Raw genomic sequence first — 6957 nt, forward strand, 5'->3', positions numbered from 1 at the left:
ACAGCAACTATGTACTTATCTATACTATGTGGCCATAAGTATGTGAACAGCCTCCACACCATTTTGGTTTTAAGCTTTCCAGCAGATGTTGAACCTGGTTGCTGGATTTTAATCCCATCCAGACGCATGAGCATCAGCCAGTCAAGTTGTTCCACACCAGTGAGAGCCACAAACAGGCAGAAAGCTAAAAGCACAAAATATCATTGTTAAGGCATTAAAATCCACCTTAATTCCAGTCAAGCTGACATTTTAAATCACACACCTGTTGGTCAAAAGTAGTTGAGCTGGGTTGGGAGCAGGTCTGCCTACACTTCAATGAACCAAGTGAAAAGCACCTTCTTAAACCCCCCCCCCCCCCCCCCCCCCCCCCCCCCCCCCAACTTTAACTTGACCTCTTTTCAACGAGGAAATGAAAATACATACAGAAAATGAGAAATGAATTATGCCATTTATTTTGTATCCTGGTAACACCAGGTGGGGGAACACCATAATTATGGAAGCAGCTGAATGACTCAACTTTCTGTATGTGAGTAATGCCAGTGGGTAGTCTGTAGTTTTGAAGAAGGTATATGAAACCATGTAGATATAATCTCTATGAAACCTGTGGTTTGTTGACTCCTCTGTAGTAGTAAACCACTGAGCTGTTACATGAGTTCCCCTGTTGTCAAGGTTATTGCAACCATTTTCTACAGCTATGTAGGAGCTGTATAACAGTCATTTATTTGGTCTGCTATAGAATTTTTGGGCAGCAGCTGTAAGCATTTTGCATGAATAGTTGTTTATACTAGAATTTGTCCATTCCCAATCAAAAAACTTCAAAAGTGTATTTTGGAATTAAATAAGATAGTCCTCTGGAAAATTGGAACTAAAACCCAAGCTACTGTAATATGAGTAAAAGCAAACGAGAAAGAGTACGAGTAAAAGTAGGCTACTTCTGACAACCACCGCTGCTTCCAATAATACAAATAATAATATAGCTGATAGCTGGGGGGGGGGGGGGGGGGGGGGGGGGGTCCACCTTGAAAAGTAGTGCCAAAATTCCATTCAATTAAACAAGGATACAAGAGTTTATGGTGTCAGATATGAAACACTGAATGTTACTGTGTGCATCTTAAAGCTGTAATCAACCAACTAATCAAACCAATTAATTACAGTAACAATGACTTAAATTACCATGTGTAATGTGAAAGATGGTGCTTGTAATGACAAACCTGCAGAAAATGGTTACATACCTATGACATTGTGCTCTATTACATGTTTTTTATGGTCCACAGATTCTACTCCATCACCATATTAGCAACAGGCAGCTGTTTTCAGTGAGGAGGCTGTATTACCTGAAAGTATACTACCTGCCCAGCAACACAGGCAGGAAGACACTGTGGAGATGATGGTATAGGGAGATTTGGCCTGTTTATATATAAATATATTTGGTAATATATAGAAGTATTTAAACTAGACCAAAAAAGAAAAGAAAAGAAAGAAAAGAAACATTTCCCCACTCAGTATTTCTGAAATCCTGGCTGTGGTCGTGCTCCTGTAACTAGTGAATTAGCAGTTTGCCAATGATAGGCACTGCACTTTAAACTTTGCTATAGTCAGTGTCCTCTGTAGTGGACATGTGGACCCCCTGATTGTGTTTTTTTACTTTAATTGCTGACACAGGGATAATATTGTATTAGTAGGTTACTTTTGCGGCACTCGTCAGTTGGCAGTTAAAGACATAAATCAGCAGTTGATAAGAGCTTAGTTATTTTATCAGTATGCGTTGGCTGTGAAGACCCCTCCCACTCTTGCCTGGTTGTCTGACATACTCTGACTGTTTTTGCAGATACTGGTAGGCCAGCAGGTGGAGCTGGGAGGGGCCGTCTCCTTGTACCTGTCTCACTGGGCTGGCCTTCCAGAGTGTATAAAAGGACCACCTCTCTGGAATACTCTCTTTTTCTCTCTCAGCTGAGCTTGCAGCTGGTCCATCAGCCTCTTTTCCCTTTGTTTTGGGTTGTTTTAGACTGTGTTTTCACTCATCCACACACTGCTAACACCACTGATGTCTTTCCTATTTTATACACCCCACTAGTTAATGTTTATTTGTTTGAGTTAAATGAATTCCTTTTTTTGATGGAAATATCTGCGTGTGGCGTCCCCTCTTGTTGCCAGCCTTGAGCCAGTTGGTAAATGCAACAGTTTGTGAAGTAGTCACAAAATCTAATGCTTATTTGTATACAGGGACACAATTTTCACCATTTTTTCCTTGTCATAGACAGCACAACCATACTCAATCCTACATGTTCAGTTTATATTGCCATCATATTCACAGATCAGACTACATACAGGATCTGTCAAGTACATTTTAATGTCATCATATATGGGTTTATTTCTAATTATGACAAAAGTAACTAAAACATATTGAACATAAATAATAGATTATAACTGCTGGAACACATTTTTTGTGGAATTCATTTGCTTGCAGTGCCACCATGTGGAGAGAAAGTGGAAACAACTACATGTAGAAATGTGATGTAATGTAATTTTATGTTTTGGCCTTGGGTATTGGTTTCCATTTTTCTGTACAATTGATCATTTATCTGGACAATATTCTCAGCCCTCATATCGTCTGTACGACACATAGTGGACACGTGTCACAGGTTTCTTAAATCTCCGGCACACAAGCACACAGAGTCAGTTAAAGTCCAATAATAGGCAATTTAATAACAGGCAGGCTTTGTTAAAACAGTCAAAAAAATGGGGGAGACGGGGGACACACAGTCTTTAGCGGGGATCCCAGAAAGCTGGCCAGTCTGTGGTACCCCTTTTTGTACCTTGGTTCCAGGGGTTCTGTCCAAAGAGGAAGGGAAAGGGGGAAAGGTGGAGTTGGGTGACGAGGGCATGGCTGTCAGCAGGGCACTGATATACTGGCAGTGTGTTAGGAGACCTGTACTACGAAGCTGGATTAACCTATCCAGGATATCTCTCCGTTACCTGGGTTGACTTATCCAGATCTTCGCAGTCCAGGATAAGCGGTACTACGAAGCTGGATATCAACTCGGTAAATCAACCCAGGGTTTTCCAATCTGGATCTCTGCGCGCTCACATAAAGGGGAGGTGTTTGCAGCGTCTGACCAATCACAAACATGGAGAAACCCTGCAGAGCAGACTACTTTACCATGGAGGAGCAGACAATTATTCTTCATAAATATGAAGAATTCAATCACATCATCCAGGCCAAAAGCAAGACTGTTGATGCAGCAGCAAAAACCAGGAAGGAATGCTTTCAAACCAACTGTATAACATACAGAATAATATCCCCCACGTGCCTCAATGATTATTTTTTAAATATATATTTTCGTCAATTTTTTACAATTACAATAAATAAATACAGTTATTATGCTCCCTGACACTTTGATCTCAGGATGTCAAACCTACAGAATAATATCCCCCACGTGCCTCAATGATTATTTTTTAAATATATATTTTGGCCAATTAAAAAATTGCATCTATCTCTAAAAACTCTTTCTCTCCTAAGCGCTCCTCTCACGATCCTCGCACCAATGTTGACAGGATCTTTTAAGAAAGGGCAGGTCATTTTCTAAGAGAACTGATTGGTCAGGAGGTGGTGCTTTTGTACTCATTGATCTCTTATCCAGAACATAACCTGCTCCGGAGCAGGTTAGCCGTTCAGCATAAGTTACCATGGTGATTTACCCCGGTAAGAAGTGAACCAGCTTTTCAGAGTTAAAACCTTAACTCTAGGTTGACCAACTCTGAGCTGTCAAACTCAGAGTTTTCAGTTTCAGAACAAGTGTTAACAGTTAGTTCAATCAACTCTGAGTCAAAGTAACTCTGAGTGAAGCTTCTGCATGAGGAGATACCAAGCCCTCATCAATGGAGCACAGATAACATGATTCACCATGACAACAGGAGAAACGAAGCGCTCAGTCCTCCTACTTCTCCCCAAAGGAGTTAAATATTAATTAATACATGCAGATGAGTATATATTTAAGAAAAAAAGTAATACAGTAGCAGCAGCAAAAGAACATGAGCTGATGTGGCAGAAAATGACTGACAGTCAACAGTGAGTATTAATTTTTAAAAAAAGAAACATTTTGTCTTGAGTGGTCTGTGTATGTGTGTATGTGGCACATTTAATATTCATGCAGATCCCAACAGGTACAAAACGTAGGCCTACATGGCAGCAACTGAATATGAAATATAAAAATATAGCTCAAACAAGTAAGGTATTCATTACAAGCTCCTGTGATGTTGTTTAACCTGCCCTAACTCATTAAGCAGCATTCATTTAAATGCTACATTCAACATGTTATATATATATATATATATATATATATATATATATATATATATATATATATATATATATATATATATATATTTCAGTAGTTGATAAAATCTTCTAAGAAAAAAAGAAAGTAAATTTTTGAGCCATCCCAACTCTGCCAGTATTTAATATTGTCTATTTGAAAGCAACACCTACATGCCTTTATACATACAACACTACAAAAGTGTAAATGTTTCAGTGCAATAATCAAATTTCTCACTGGTATGAACCAGCAACACTGTCACTATGAAGCATGCACAGTAACCACTTGGCTATCAATCACCTTCACATACTGCACAGCCTGACAGACGGTTGCCTTGGAAACATGAACTTGAACAGAGAACTTGTTCAGACCTGAGAGCATGTCCATGTGGTGTCATACAGACAATACGAGGGCTGAGAATCTTGTTCAGATAAATTATCGATTTTACAGAAAAATGGAAACACTCAAACAGAACATCAGAGAATGATAAAACATCCCAAAATTTGTGCTTCAATATTAACTGACTCTTTAAGAAAAGGACACACCATGTCTGACAGCTCCTTCAGTCTGCAGGCTTCAACTAAAAAGGAGGAGAAACTCAGGTTTAGTTGAAGAAAACCTTCCAGCGAGCAGGTTAGGTTCACAGAGTATGTTGCTAGGGTAACTGACTCAGAGTTAAGCTGAACTGACTTTGTGAAACCAAAAAAACAGAGTTTCCCTCATCTCAGGGTTAACTAACTCAGAGTTCTCACTAAACCTGCTTTCTGAAACGGGCCCCAGGTCACTTTGTGACACAAAATGAGAGAATTAGCAATGAAATAAACAACAGCAAAATAAACGAGTATCGTGATGAATCAAACACATTAATGATGAAAGATACTCCCTCAGAAGAAGAACAAATAAAAATTAAAGCTGCAATCCCCGATGAACGGGTGAATTTGGTGTAGATGGGACAATGTCTGTAGGAGTTATAAGGGCTTCCTTCTTTATGGCACAGCATCGAAATTGTCCACAAAGCTACGCCCAACAGGAATAAGTCATAAAAAAGATTTTGATAACTTTTCATCTCCAATGTCTCAAGATGTTTCTGAGCGAATTTGAAGTTGGTCAGCTAAAATCCCTAGTAGGAGTTCGTTAAAATATGAGACCTGGAAATTGCATTTTTCACAATATGGCCGACTTCCTGTTGGACTTGGGTATGAGTCGAAATGGCGTTTTGTGCGTCTGGAGATGATACATAAACCTATTCGAGTTTCATTCTTCTATGTCAATCAGGAAGGCTGAGCTTCAATTTTGAAATATTCAAGGGGGCGCTATTGAGCTGTTTAGCCACGCCCATTGAAGTATATAGGATATTAAATGAAGCCACTCCAGACGTGTGTGTGTGTCAAGTTTTGTGACCGTGGACCTTGCCCCTTAAAACTGTAATCGTATTTCATGGCGTTGAATGTGTTGTCATGGTAACAGTATTTGATGATGGGTCATGAGCTGCAGAATGTAGCATCACCAAGGTATTATGTAAGGTGTAAAGATGTAAATACTTAAGATTATGGGAGTAATTAGTCAAAGAATTATGCAAGTTACTTCCTGTTGCCAGTAGGTCGCGCTATGTGATATGAGACTGTCCATATGTTCAGACCGGGAACAAGCATACGCAATTTGGAAAAGCTCAGACCATGTGGTGTCAAGTTATGAGGGTTTGAAATTTCACGGCAAAAACTTTTCATCTCCATTGTCTCAAGATGATTCTGTGCAAATTTGAAGTGGATGGGATGAAATCCCTAGCACTAGTTCATTCAAATATGATGCCAAAATCGGCAGCAAATATCACATTATTCACCAGGTCTGGATTGTGTGCAAATTTGGTGACTTTTCGGCTGTCTAAAAGGCCATCACTGTGACAAAACAGAGAGCGGCTGGTGGATTCAGGATTGAATGAGAAACGAATATGGTGCTCATGTAAGTCCGAAGATCAAAAAGTATAAAACTTAGCCAGACCAAATTACACACATCTATAGATGAGACTTTTGGCTACATTTTGACATTTGAATGGAGTCTATAGATGAAAGTATGCAGGAATGGTGTATATATTTTGAAAAACTTGAAAAAATGTATGTATATTCTCTGTATGTTCTGTTTTGTGTTCAGTCCAACAAATAATAAATAATTTTGAAAAAAAGAAAAAGAAGACACACAGGAAGGAGTTCATGTGTTGAGATGTTTTGTTTTAAAGTTATATGTGAAATTAAGTTTATGGTTTGGTGGCACTTTATTTAAGAAACACAATCATAAGCTTTATCTTAAAATGTCATCTTTATTTGATATAAGAAAGGTTTTTTTTATCTGATTCTTTTTTATTCTTATTTTTATTTATTTTATTATTTATTTGAATCCCACAAGTTCAGTACAAATACTAATAAATGAATTCCATTGTATTTATGTGATAGTCTACAATCTAGCCACTAGACACAGATACTGATGGAACAACAATGCTACGTCAAGCTACTGAAAAACAACACAAACATTATGATGTTCAGGAGGAACACAAATTGGACCTCGGTGAATTGTTATTGAATACCCCTGCAATCATGGGTTTAGCTGCTATACGAGGGTGGGACAAGTCCCACTGCAATATATGGTG

The sequence above is a fragment of the Scomber japonicus genome, chromosome 15 (genome assembly GCF_027409825.1).
Source record: "Scomber japonicus isolate fScoJap1 chromosome 15, fScoJap1.pri, whole genome shotgun sequence".
Classification (NCBI taxonomy): domain Eukaryota; kingdom Metazoa; phylum Chordata; class Actinopteri; order Scombriformes; family Scombridae; genus Scomber; species Scomber japonicus.